The sequence below is a fragment of the Manacus candei genome, unplaced genomic scaffold (assembly GCF_025592945.1).
Source record: "Manacus candei isolate 608988 ecotype Guabito, Panama unplaced genomic scaffold, ASM2559294v1 h1tg000065l, whole genome shotgun sequence".
NCBI classification, from domain to species: Eukaryota; Metazoa; Chordata; class Aves; order Passeriformes; family Pipridae; genus Manacus; species Manacus candei.
Genome location: NW_026138113.1, coordinates 4,420,768 through 4,435,881, shown reverse-complemented (window position 1 = coordinate 4,435,881; position 15,114 = coordinate 4,420,768). Strand labels below are relative to the sequence as shown.

The following is a 15,114-nucleotide window of genomic DNA, read 5'->3' as shown; positions in this document are numbered from 1 at the left end:
GTCTCACTTTTATGTTGCCACAATATTCCACTGCTGTGCATCTGCTCTGTATCACTTGGCACGTTTGCTCCAAAGCAGGATTGACTTAGGCTTACAATGAAGATCATTCCTAACTGCAATGCTACCTTAGGGTAAACAGTTGAACCTGACTTATTTAAAATAATTGCTTATGTGGTACTTTACCTAGATCTTGCCAGAGAGTTGCAAATACATACTGTAGTTACAGACTACTGATCTGAGCATTGCTATGGGCTCATTAAGTCACGGGAGTAATGCTCTGATTAATAATGTATTTATTTGTAATTATTTTGGCTAATTTAGAATTTATGTGCTGCCAAACCTTAACCAGAATCTAGATTTAAAAGAAAGCAAGCTATCGTAACTTAAGGAATACAATTTCATTAGATTAGTTATGTTGGTTTCCTCTCCATCTTGGAAGTTGTGCTAGGATGAATTTTGATGTCAACTTTTGGAATTGAGCTTGGAGTATTCAGAAAGCCTAATTTATGCTTAGTGATACTGACTTAGCTGTAGTCAATACAGAGAAGGAGGAAAGAAGAGGGTTGTGGAAGCAGTTCAGAATGGAGACCTGAACTAGAGGACCTGAAACACTGTCTGGAGGAGGACTAACTTCACAAGGTTAAATTTAACCTTTGTCTTATATTCAGAGGTACTGCAGAAATTCTGAGCCTCTCACTGCCAATCAGGACTGACAATACTCAGCACTTTGCAGAACTGAGTGCAGCTTTAGTTGGGCTTCCACAGATGAGACCATCTGAGAATTTCTAGTGACTAGAAATACAAGTTTCTGCCTGATAATGGCAAGGAAACATATGCAGGATTTTTGCAAACACAGATATTTACAATAATAGAGACAGAGGTTGAGGTATGTGCTAGCTTTGATTATATGGAACAGTGGTGGTATGGTGAGTTGTACCCTTGGAATGATACTATTATTTATTTCTATGCTCTGTTTGATCATTCTTAATATACATGTCCTCCTAGTCCAGATAGGCACACAGAAGGATTGTCAAACTTTTTTACAGATGGGAAATTAAGTCACTGCCTGAAGCAACATAGGAAGTCAAAGATTCAAGAGACTTCCATCTCCCATTCCATATTCTAAATTACAGAACCATCTTTCCTTCCTCATTTTTTGTAGCTATCCAAAGTGAGCCACAGAAACAATGTACTTGTATTCTCAGTGAAGTAGGTTTCACAGACATACAATAAAGGACATTTAACAATCTTTCTACAGTTACACCTAATTACTCAGGCTCTTGAATATGCATTGCAGAAGGACCTGTGAATTCATCAGTCTCACTGTTTAGCTTTAATTGCTTTACTTTTTGTTGTTTGATTAATTTGTACTGTTGTTGCATTGATGTTCTCATTGTTCTACTTAAAATAATTGAACAACAAAACCTTAAAATTCTTTGCATGTGGTGTCTGTAAATTTACACCTAAAAACCCTTGAATGTAATGTTTCCAAGCCACATAAAGAAGAGCAACTCACACATGCCTGTGCAAACACCATTCTATTGTAGTGTTTATCACAGTAAACTAGTGGTTTTTTTATTGAGCTTTGTGTTCTGAGCAAGATGCACAAGTGCATAAGGCAGGAGAGCCCGGGGCTGTATTTGATCACAAGCTTCACACAATCTGACTGGGTCAATGAGTTTTTCCAGCCAATTTAGACAATTTTCTCTGTGCAGACAAAATCCCTGGATTTCTCCTTAGTGTGCATCAAGGTAAGCTTCACTAAGTATTTCAGAAGTCTCTCTTTTTCTCTCTTTATTTCTTTCTTTCTTGTAACCACCTCCTCTGGTACAAAATAAAAGAGATATTTAGGACTGTTGTACACTTCTATACATCTGCCTTAAATCAGTATGGTCACTACCACTGTATCTTGTGTTTAAACAGAATTAGCTGTCCACAAGTATATCTGGACTGCCTGGGGGATCACATGTAATCTTTGCTATACATAACTCCACACAGAGTGGGAATGCAGGATATGCAGAAGAATGGTTGCCAGCACTATCTGCAAACAGCACAGCACATTATTTTCCAGTTGATGAAGACAAGGTGCTACAACTATGCCTTGCAGCATGACAGACACTGTTGGAATGAGTTCCTTTCTTCTAGAAGTTCACCAACACAGTTCTTGATTAATCCCCCTTTATGCTGCTGAAGTGTAGTTTGAATTTAGAACTTTCTAATGTTACACTTCTCTGTGTTTTTCTGTTTCGGTATTTTTTTTTTAAGTATGTAAATCTGGCCAGAATTTTTGTTGAAGTACTTGGCATTTTGGTACGGAACTATTAAATGTAATGAGGTTTGAAGCCCAGTTTGGAAGGCAAACCATGTTTACCTTTGTACAGTGCATCAACTATTTGTGCATCCAAAGTGAAACAGTACTATGTGTAGAGGTTTTGTGGGGCATGGGGGTATATCATACTATATTTTCCCTTCTTATTTGAATAGTAATTATTTTAGTTTTGATATTCAGGTTGCAAAGTTTCTGAGCCTGAGCCTGAGCCCAAGTAAGGTTTTGCTGTGATGTTACTGGATTTAGTTAGCAACATCCTAATGCAACTGAAAAGAAACAGGAATAGTTCAACATGGGACTTAATTTCTTGGTAGTGGAGAAATCCCCTTAATCTTAGAGTCACTGCCTGTATGGTTCATGTGACAAAAAGAGAAGCTGTTAAATTCTTTATGGCATCCATGAAAACTGATAGTGGATTGCTAGAGGCTAAACTTCTATTCTTAATTTTGGCAGTATTATATTGTAGACAAAATTATGGCAATTACTTAAGGTGTAATAGAAATCACTGAAAATACTAAATAGATTTTTCTTTCTTGTAGTTTCAAATAGAGTTAGAGAACAAGTATTTAGGGTTAATGTTTGGTCATTTAGTGCATCCATATGCTGATAGATAGTGATGCATTTAATGAAAAATGGCAACAGTTGGAATGTTTGCGAGGAAGGGGACAGGTTAAGGTTTGTACTGGTGACTTTAATAGTGCCATTTCTTGCATCTTGAACAATTTAATTTGGAAGCACTATGTTCTTGGAATGAGATAAGAATTTAGTATGCTGTGCATCTTCGCTTAATACATCTGCTGTCTATACAAAGCAAGGTGGACAAAAAGCAACAAATAAACCCATAGAAATTGTATCAGGAGCACTTAGTTTTACATCCTATTCAGTGCAAAGCCAAAGCAAATCAGCCCATAACAGAAACAACCAAAAAAGAAAATGAATGGATCTAGGGAAATGGACCATCTGAAGCACCAAGTGGGGCATAAATAAAAATTTTATTAGTTTTACGGGAGGGTCTTAGAAACAGTCCTTTCCCAAAGAAGAACTAGGTTATTAGGTATATTTCCCATTGGTATGTGATATCCATAACCAATTCACAAGTATTGGAAAGCTGAATAATGGTGTCACTTTGACCACTATTGTGCATTGTAAATAATACATAAAAAGGTCATTATTCTTCCTTCATTTTTATCAGCCTTTTTCGTGGTCAAACTCTTCCTTGAAGATCCTTTGGAAAGGAAAAAAGAAAAAGTGCTTTCTTTTATCTTGAGTCGTTTGGCTGCATTAAGTTTTAACAAAAAGGAAAATAACAATAAAAAAAATAATGTATTCTCAGCAGAATCAGAAGACTGTAATAGGGATTTCACTACATGCCATACAGAACCTAAAACAGGTTTCTATACTTCAACCCACCATTTAGACCATATTCAGCTCAATGGGTCTTACATTATATGAGGTATAATCCATGCATTTCATCCACACCTTCTGGAAGGAGCTACTACTTGTGAAATGAATTCACATTTAAATAGACACATTGGCAAAAGTGTTCTGAGAAATGCCACCAATGATCTCTTGAAGGTTTTGAAGATGAACACTTCAATAGTCAAATTTTTCGCTTCTTATGCCCTTTCAGTTTTGCATTTTCAGTTTACTCAGGTTTGGCTTTCTCTCTTGCAGGTTTGCCCCAGCCTTCTTGACTTTCAGTGGCATTCAGTTCTGTAAAAGTGTCTTGCTAAGTTATGCCAAGACAAATACTAGCAGAACTGTGTCCATGCTAGGAAATTGCACCAGTGTAACTATAAACTGAGACAGTTAAATCAGCACTGTGTGTAGGCTTAAGTACTTTGCTGGATTTTAGTCAAAACACTTTAAAAGTAATGTTAAATTTTGTTTTTGTGCCAGCTGAGGGCCAAACTAAGCCACCTGTATTCATAGTCTGTGCTTAGCCATTAGTATGCTTCAAGTACATTCAAAATTTAAGACAAGGGAAAGTCCCACAGAAGTAATTTAGAACTTAAGGATATGCATCTGCTTAACCTCTTTCCTGACTCAGGAGGGACTTAAGCATGTACTTAGAGAGACTTATATGCTAACATTTTGTGCTGAATAAGTACCTTTATTTCTTAAAATGGCAGTGAAAAAAATTCTTATTTTGAATTTAATAGGAAAATTCCTAGATTCATTCAGCCAAAGATAATTGCTGTTTGGAGAGCTTTCCATGCTCACAGTAAAAGTACATTTATCCAAGGAAAAAATACCTCTCTAAATCAGTACAACCTACAACATAATATTATTTTTATTGACACGTATGTTGTAATGCTAAAAGTTGTTATGTGTTTGACTCAACCCAATAATTACACAGTATAAATGATATTCAAACAAGAGTGTATTGCATGGCAAAGATTAATTAACCAGAGGTTACTTTACAGCATTCTTTAGGGAAAAACATATTTTACTCTACGGTTACAGCCTGTTGCCTTGCCAGAGTACTTTAAAGTAGTTTTGAAATTTGTTTTTTTGAGGCAATAAATTATTCCATGGGACATATTCTGTAGTGCAAAATTCTGCCAATAGACCTACTTCAAAAGTTATGAACTACATAGTTGACTCTTGTTGGGCCATAAATGCTCCAGAGATTATCCATTACAGGTCAATTACACCAGAGAAGAATTTCACATCCACACACTCAGGTGAGCTCCATTGGACCAGAAAGATTACTGGTCCTCTCCCAAATCTGAGAGATTTCCATCCAGTGCTGTACCCTCAGGAATAGCTCTTCTTCTTCTCATTTTTTAGTGTTTGAATAATTCTGCTTGAGATGCTAATTAAACCTGTTGAATCTAATTCATGACACATTATTAAATACTTTTTAATCTTTCCATATAATGAAAAAATACTGTGCAAAAATAGTATCCAAGCATCTTCAGGAAATAGGGCTTTATGAAATCAGCTCCTACCAAATCATTAGACTTCATGGTCCAAGCTCTTTGGTAGTCTCTTAGAAGGAATATTTGTGTAGTACCAAAGGAATTCATTCACATTACTGTTTGTTTCATCTCTCTAGTCTGGATGCCTCAAAACTTGCTTTTTAGGTGTGTTGGAATTTGATTTGTGCTGCAGAATGTGCTTACACAGACCTCTGTGAGACTTTTTCCTTTCTATACAAAAGGTGAAACAACTTTTTTTTTTGAACACCTTTTTCCTTTCCCACAGCTCTGCTGCCTCTCTTCTGTATGGGAGCACGATAACATATTTAAGCAATGCACAACATGGCATTTTAACATTAATCCTTAATGTTATTTTATTGAAGTGTGTAAACCTGTATATTTTTCACTGTCTCATACATGTCTAATTTCTTTTACTCTGTTAAATTCAGGCGTAATTTAGGACGGAAAAATGCATTTTAGAATTACACCTGCAGCATGTATGACTTTTTCATGGCATGACAGTGATGTTTCAACAATCTATACATATTGATTTAGGCTGATAATAAACAATTTGATTAGGCCCTATCTATAGGCTGTCATTTCAATCACTGTCACTGGTCCAATAGAGTGGAAGGCAGCTAGCAGACACATATGGCAAGATTTCTCAAAATAAAAACTCTGGCCTGATTAGAGCCCTAGGTTCAGTGAATTGGACAAGACAGCTCAGCTGCCAGGTTATTAACTCCCTCAGAAAATACTCTGCCTTTTCCCCGGGGCCAGCCTGAATATTCTGATCTGGATCGATAAGCAATCTCCGGTGTGTACAAAATGCCAGCTAGAATCATTTGTCTCAGTGCAGTCTCCTCACAAAGGATAAAACACCTGCAGTATATGGCCTTCCCTCCCTCCTCCCCCACCTTCCCCTTTTTAACTAATGACCCACAAAGAAGGGAGAAGTAACTGAATCTGTTCCATCATCAGGAAGGCTCTCTCAGGTTTGTTTTAATGATCACAATGGCTACCTTTCAATCTTATAAAAATTATATCAGTCATGGTTTCCCTGTGGCATGTTTATGTAAGTAATGTGAACTGCAGTGTAATGACAAGTGTACAGATGTCATTGTAAGAGGGCCCTTGGCAAGAAGATATCTCAGAATGTCAGAATTTTAATAAAGCGTGGGCTGCTGGTAGGGTTCTCTTTGGTGGTTGTCTTTTATATTTGTAATGTGTGCTGTGATCTGTTGCTTGGGCTGGCCGGAGATTTTTCACAAGTGTTTAGCAACAAAGGATATTTTACAATTGATTAGAACAGAATTATTATTTTCCAGCATTGTGCTGTTTGCCCAATCTGGTACATATCTGCAGTTAGGTTTGTAGTGGTGGTGGATTGTTGCCATGTAACTTTTACTTTCTTTAGATACAGACCAAAAATGGATTTTTTTAATCTGAGTGAATTCAGAACTGTTCAAAGGTTTTGGACATTATTTTCTGAAGAAAGAACAGCACTTTATAAGTGCCTTACCCTTCCTTCTTTTGGTTAGAAAGCGTAGCAAACTTCAGAGTCCCTGCTTTAATATCTCAACACTGTTCCATTTTCCTAATCTCAGCCAAAATCAAAATTGTAGAAGGGAATGAAAATACCGTTAGTAAGAACAATCCTTACAAATATGAGACATGTTCAGCACTGGAAAGAAAATATGACTGTGATATCCTGATGATACAGGTTCTCTCTGTCTTCTCATCTGGATTGTGCAAAAATTAAGAATCACAGGTGGTGATACTTGTCTCAGAGAGTGATCAGCTGTAAAGTTAACACAGAGCAAAGAATTCCCAGGGTTTGATGTGTACAACTTCAGCATTTTGGTTCTGGTTAATCGACAACCCTTATCTTTTTTAATATCTAGGAAAAGGATATGTGCTTTCTCTTTCAAAGTTCTGCTTAATAGATGTCTTTTAGTTCTTACGTCCTATCTTCACAGTTTGTTCTCTGGATATACTTATTGTCTTATATGCTTGAATTTAAATACAGTAAAAAAAAATGTTGATCTATTAATAAGCACCCTTGACTCAAAATCAAATAACTGCAAAATTGCAGAAAATCCCCAGACCTCCAAGTCTCTCTCCTTCATTGGTTTTGTATTACAGCTGGAGTCACAAAACAGAAGCTCCTGTTGCCTAACAAGTCTAACATCATATGTCCGATGTTGTCAAGAAATAAAAACTGAATCTCCTTAGCTATCTAGACAGAATATTTACTGAGCAAATTCTGACATTAAGTACCTGTTTCTGAGTATGGGTAAGATTCTTTCACGAGCAGAGGCCAGTTTTAACCTGTTTTTCCAGGCTACTGAACTAGCTCCTCATCCAGCTGTAAATGAAGGCATCCTTCTGACCTCAATGTATGTAACTGTTTACCTTTGTATGCCTGTAGAAAACTTACCTTGAGTTAATGTAAACTGGAGGTCCATGCCTACTTAAAAAAGGAACAAATTTTGCTTGTGACAAATTAGAAAGAAAGCATTTTATGTTTGTACTGGCATCCCTTGGAAAACAAAAGAAGGTTTGCATTTACTCTCTGTCCTTTTTTGCTGCATGAGGTGTCTTTGCCCTGATAGTGTCAAGAAATTAGAATACTGTCTTCCAGACAGCTTCTTTCACATTTGCCATCCAAAACTTGGGGAACTAAAGATGCTTTTAAAAAAGAATAATGTAAGGAATGACATTAATGAATTGATTTCTCAATGTAAAAAAAACATTTCCCATCAAGACACTTATTAGAATGTTTATCTCGGAGAAAATGTGCACAGTTTATATGAAAAGCTGATGTTATGTTAATTTCCATTATTATATACAGATGATATTGAGGAAGATGGAACAAAGTGCCTTTAAACCAAAGCTGATGATATTTTTTTTTCTTGTTTGCTACAGTTTTATTGTAGTGAAATATGTTCATTTTAGCAGTGGAAAACTGCCCTAAATAGACAGCATAAGAGCAATAAGATGCAGAGCACAATTTTAAAATGATGTGCTCTGAAAGTAAGGCTTTTAGACATTTTGGTTTATGTATTAAAACTTCCCACAAATTTGATTGAGAATGAGCCTTTGATGGATATTTGCTGCAGTTATGCTGCATTAGACTCGATTTATCCACCACCTCTCATTGTTGCTATTGATTGATTTTTAAATTAGATGAAGGCAATCAGTAAATACCACCCAATCAAGTCCTAAAAACATACAGGAGATTAGACAATTTAGGGTAATCAATGAAAATATTCTGTGATTTGCTACCACTCAATTTTGACCATAAATTACGACCATAACTTGCAAGTTAGTAAGCCATAAAACAAGTGGATGTGACAAGAAAAACTATAAGAAATGAATTAAGGAGATGAAGAGGAACCACTAGTGTTGTCATTTAATGAGACAAAATTACTCTTTATACATATCTTGCATTTCTGGTTGAGTCTTGCTAACAGTAGTGGAGTACAGGAGCACTAACCTTTGCTTATTTTTCTAGGGTTTTTCGGGTTTTTTAGTAATATAAAAGCCGTTCTTTCATGTAGCAAAACAGTTTGAACAATAACTAATCTACATAATTTTATTGCAGCAAATAAATTAATGTAATTTTAGGTTTAAAACTAGCTGCTTGCTAAAACCCCTCACCTACATCACAGACACTTGCAAACACTAATTTCAAAGTCACACTTCTATACAGTGTTATATCCTACAAACTTTAAAGTGTAGCAACAATTTAATGTTATTTTAGGTCAACACTTTGAAGAAGCTGTGCTTATACACATTCTTTGTGATACATGTCACCCATTTTCTATATTCTCACAACAGTCTAATTGAGAACTAATAATTCACATGCCTTAAAAAAATCTGCTTTAAAGCTTATTTACCAGTTGTAAATAGGTGTCCAGGTTTTTTTCTATTTATGAACTTAAGTATCTATTTGGAGTTTCTAGGCAGAATCCAGTATTTCTAGGCTGAAAAGCTGCTTATAAATACATAAACAATCATTAACAGCTACAGGTTATATAAGAATAAATTGGTGAAATAAAGCAACTATTTATCAAATTTGCTCCCTTAAAAAAAATAGTACAGATGTGATACTGCTGAGTAGCATGCAAAAGTCTTCCTGGTTAATGCCTTTATGATCCTCCTTAGAATAAGGAAGAACATTTGGAAAAGGATAATTTTTGGGAGTGTTGATCATAGAAAAGGATTATATAAGGTGCTTTTGACAAGAAGAAAATTCATGTGCTTTTTTCTACAGGGAACAGAAATCTGAGAGGCCTGGAAACTGCACAGTACACCTGGAAAGGTGATGAGAATGTAACACAGGACAGCATGGGAGGAGGAAAGAACACCTTCTCTGCACTCACAGCCACTGAAATACCAGAGTGCCTTTGTAGAGCCTGATGACAGAGCAGTTATTTTGCTGGCACACAAATGCAAAATGCACAGGTGGAATAAATATTGAAAATATGTGGATTTATGTTGACTGTGATTTCACATTGCAGTGGAGAAAGCAAAAACCCCAGAGTCAAAAGGAGCATTAGTGATGTTGCAAACAAAAGATTAGTCAGCAAATACTGACTCTGCATCCGCAGGTGGACTCTGTGTGAGATAATCCAGAATTAGAACATTGTGAGGATTTCATGCAGAGATTCCAAACACTTGTTGTAGTAGACAAATGCCTGGCACTAGTGTACCAAAAAAAAAAAAAGGGTAGTTCTTAACTGGTTCTTTTTTAAAAGTCATCTCCTTTAGCCTAGGGCTTTAGGAATCAGGATTCACTTTTCTGTGCAAGTGTGTGGAACAGCAGAACAGAACAAGTCCATGTAAGTCGTGGCCCCCTTACGAAAACATGTTTTACTGTGTCAAAAGCACTTCCCACCTGAATTCTGAATTTAACATTAGAAAAGTGTCCAAGTCTGGTCTTTCACATTTTCTGTGTTGTTTAGTACATCCATCTAGGGCATTTGAGTCTGAAGAAGAACTAAGTGAATCCCTAGGAAAATACAAAACCTACACCTACACCTACATTGCTAAATACTTTATAAAAAAATATAATTGAAATGGTCTTTTCATTAACTCCTGCATTTTAGCAGTTTCTACAGGCTTGTAAAATTTTAAGAAAGAAGTCAACTCAGTGCTAATAATACTTTTTCTTCCTTCCATGTCAATTTGGTACTAGAGGAAACTTCTGCGTATTACATCATTGGCATAATTTCTGACAAGTGTGTATAATGAGATTGGAAGACAAACAGTTCTCAAAAATAATATTTCTACCTCTGTAGGTAACATTTTTTTTCTGAAATTTGAGACTTTTACTTTAATTTGAAATCTCCTTTGAAAATGCCTTTCCAGCTTCTTTCTAAAAGATTTTGGATGTGATTGAACCTTTGGTGGAAATTTGCAAGATACACAGCGAAATTGTGAAGGCAGGAAATGAAACAGCTCAGAATCTGAATGAACTCTGGAGCATTTACATTCTCATATTTAAATATTTGCCTGAATTACATGTGAGCTATAACTTTTCACTCACTGCAATTTTTTGCATTCTCTCTAATTAACAGTACTAAGACAAATCAATGTTTACATATTTTAATATATCAACATATCGTGTTCAATCTCCTGTTTCTGTGAGTTAAAAACATACAACACAAAACCCCAATAACCTCTAGAAAGGAGGACAGGAAAGGGAGAGAATAGAGAAAACCACTGACTTAAAACAAAGACAGGGACCTACTTGCAGCTCCTGATGGACTGGTGCAATACAATGAAGCTGGTGTATTCAATATAACTTTTAGAATAATTGCCTGGGAGGTAACCAGAAAAGTACATTTTACTTTATCATGGTACATAAATAAAAGGGCAGACTAATTAATCATATAGCTTACTAAAAGTGCTTTTTATTTTGCCATTTAGTATGCCAGAAAGATCATTTTCTTTAATGTATATACCCAGTATTAACATGATTTAATCCATCATGTTCTGTATTATGAAATTACTTTGTTTTACTCCCTGATCCAGCTGAAGATCATTAACCCACACTATTTTCTAAGTCATACATCATTTGAGTGTATTACCTCATATAGCAAAAAAGCTACTTCTCTTGGTTATACACTCCAACTAAGAAATCATTTTTTCTGGATGTTGCTGACAAGTAGAGCTGTTTTCATTAGAAAGCAGATGGTTCACTATTTCGATTCTGTTTTACCTTCCCATTTGCTCCAGCTCAGAGTTCTTTGCTGCCAGTCACCTCATTACCTCTTGCAACATCCACATCCTATATTCCAGACCTGTGTATAAAATGTGCTAAACATGCAAGTACTTTGCCTTCCCCCAAGACCTCCCTTTTTCACTCTGCATCCTCACTTGTTGTAAGTCAGTCTTCAGGAAGCAGTGAAAGCGAAGGCAATCATCTGAACAGGAGGTTTAACCCCCACAGTTTGCAGGTGTCTGTTAGCTGAGAGTGCCAAAGGTGTCATTTACACCTTCAGATTTTAAGCTTGGATGTGAAGTCACACTGCTGGTGAATTTGCCTCATAGAGCTTTAGGGCAGAATCTGGCCTTCTATGATTTCTTGCAGTTATGATGTTCATGATATTTTCACTGTTGTGTTCTCAGAGTCTGTGTCATGAATGTTCTGCTTGGGCTGCCCTGATACCCTGGTAAGTGTCAATAAATAGTGGTCTGCAATGTAAATGAAATGTCTGCATAATGGAGTAATGGGTCATTTTGAGTCAAAATGAAGACTGGATAGTTACTGAAGATATGTCTTGGACTTTTTAGAATAAAAAAGAATAAATGATGTTTTGAAATAGTTGCACTTCAAGTAACAGAAGTAACACCTGCTAAGTTTCAGACTGATTTCAGTTATCTCTAAGCATTTGCCTTGAGAAGTAGACTCTCATTCTAGTCAGGCAAGGAGACTAAATGCTTTCATTGCTTATATGGGAAGCCACATACTAGAGATTAAATCCTTAGAGGTGAATCCATCAGTACATAACTTCAGTTCTTCTACAGCATATATGTTTTTGTTTTGATCATTCTATACTGTAGATAATACTCAGACATTGTAATAATATATTCTACCTGCTTTGTGTAGTTTTCTCTGGTTTCTACAAAATCACAAACTCCATTTTTGTTATTGTTTCAGGAAGTTTTTTGGGGTGCGGTTTCCATTTTCTTTCTTTTTCTTTTTGCACATACTTCATAACTCATGCCAAATTTACCATTTATTATTACCTCTTACACTTGCCATATGTAAAGATGTTATCTTCTTTATTCAGAGTGAAAACTAATAAGATCTTGGCAGAAATAAGGGTAGAGTATTGGGATGGGTATTTGATTTTATTAATTTGAAGGACAACCTGTTCACCGATCTTAAACTGTATCACAGGTGGGATGTGATTTAAAACAATTATTCTTGTAGAATTTTCACTGGAATTGAAGGAAGAGTAAAGGCCTCTAATGAACATGCTTATAAAATTCAAAGAAAAGATCATAGATTTGGAACTGTTCCAAGCATATATGAACCTGTTTAGTTATGTTTAGTTATAGTTTAATAATCCACTGTACAAAGAGTTTTGAAGGAGCTGGGGGGAAAACATAAATCTACAATGTTAACAAAGCCAAAGCTGAAGGTCAGCCTGCAGTTAATAACCATGCTCAGTGATATTATTTTAATGATGCCACAATATTTAAGCTACTGAACTTGACACTGTAAGTAGCTATGCATGTTGCACAGAGTGAAGAACTGTACAATTGGTTGGGCTTGACTTTCACATGTCTGTTCATAGTGTCCATGGATTCTGGTCTACTCTCAGTCAAATGTAGCCTCAGCATCCAGGCTGAATAAACCTCACCTGAACAAACCTCACAGCCATAATTCAGCTGCAAATAAAGCAGGGCAAAAATAGTAGATGCAGGTGCTGCTACTTACACATTGTGAGCCAGAAACTGAAAAAGTAAAGCATAACACAGATTATCTTCTGCAGAAGGAGCTGGGTGCAGCTGTCCCTGGGGCTTCAGAGGCAATGCCTGTAAACAGTAAAGTCTCTGTTGTAGGACTTTAAGCTCCTCTTGTTTGTGTGGACCAGATTGCCAAAGTGATGAGAAAAGACAAGACTCCACAATCTTCTGGAGGGACTGCATTAGCCCACACTGAAGTATGTGCAGCTCCAGCTGCAGTGCCAGAAGTCAGCTAAGTGTCCAGTTTAAAGGTGGCCTGGGCATGTGTGTGCAGCCTGGAGTGTAGCCCAGTCCATAAACAGGCTCACAGGCCATTGCTCTGCAGGCAGCTCAGGCTCTGGCTTTGCATAGCTGTAGAGGTGAGTGCTGTGAGTGGCATTAAGTGCCCTCTGTCCAAAAGATTTCTGTGCCAATACCAGGTTCTCCAGGGCGACTTCCCAGCTATGATAGTGACTGTTAAATGGAGTTACCCTAAGCTTCTCTAGATACCATAATCCGCTCTCCCAGCTATCAGTGTATCACAGGTGTGTTGGTAACTGTCATTTTCTGACAGTGATGCCCAAACGATTTCGGAATTTGCCTCCAGAATGCTGAGACAAAAGATGGTCTCTTTGGTTTGTGGCTTTGAGTGCTCCACAGAATGGGATTTAGCACTGATGTCATGTAAGCCAATTTTTTTTTCTGCTCTACCAAATTCCAATTTCTGCAACTACCAAATTCCATAGACAAAAATAATTATCAAAACTGAAAAAGGATATGGCAATAACAAAAAAAAGTAATACTGTGAACTGTTGGTATGAAGCTTTGTTTTCAGTATAAATAATTTAGTGGGGTTTACTTCAGCGATTGTGAACTTAATATGCACAGAACTTCCCTCAATTTTTCTTGCCTTGATTTTGTCCCTACCTGAATGCTAGCAGTATAATCACATAACATAAATTATACAGTATCAAACCCTGGTTAAATAATTCCAGGCAAAACAAACGAGAAGCCATGGAAAATTATGGCATAAGATCTTGACAAGCTAAAATAGGCAGTGAAGTACAGAAGGTGTCATTCTAGGATTTGTGTGTTTGTGCATGTGCACTGACACTCCTGATGTTCCTATAAAACACATGGAGAAACTCCGTCTGGTATTCTATGGGAAAAATTTATGTAGACTCTTCAAAATTATATCAAAAGCAGTTAAAAATGCAAACTTAAAAAGTGATATAAGATAGCAATTTATTTATAAAAATGTCCTTTGCATTTTTGAACACTGTTTAACTTCCATGCATGTTTTGCTGTTTTCAAATAACAAATTGACCTTTCCAAATTCATAATGAGGTATGAAATAAATGAGAGAGTACTGAAGGTGAGTAATTCATTAATCATAAGCAAAACAGGGATGAAATCAAGGACACAGGAGCACAAACTGTAAAAGTAATAGGTTGCATAATCATGGTATTTAATATTAACTACATTATGTTTTTCATGTGGGTTCTGAGAAGCTGGTTTTTTATGTTTACATGAAACTAATCCAAGGTAAATTTTATTTCCCAATATTATTTTTCCTAGTGGTCACTCTCTTTTTAATAAACTAGAAGATAACGAATTCTAGCTTGTCACACTGTTATGAAGATTTAATAGAGGGGTTAGCAGGAACATTTAAGCCTACTGAAACTTTTGATTTAAGGTATTCCACTTTTGACTAGAATGTACCAAATCATGTAGCTATATCCCCTTCTTGTTTGTCATGGCAAATCTCCCATTATGGACATAAATTCACCTGGAATTGCTTGTTTTGGCCAAAATAAATTGTTATTCATATTCCTCTGTCAGAGAAGGACAGAGAAAGAACTATTAGTTGAACAGTTCTGGGTCTTTATCCTTCAA

General features: G+C 36.3%; 1 protein-coding gene across 1 annotated transcript in view; it reads left to right on the top strand.

Moving 5' to 3' along the window:
- Positions 1 to 15,114, top strand: part of SNX20 (sorting nexin 20) — a 258,470-nt gene that overhangs the window by 123,362 nt on the left and 119,994 nt on the right. Inside the window, exon 9 of the mRNA XM_051805899.1 lies at positions 10,457 to 11,940. The gene's annotated coding sequence lies outside the window, so the exon portion shown is untranslated. The remainder of the gene's footprint in view (positions 1 to 10,456; positions 11,941 to 15,114) is intronic.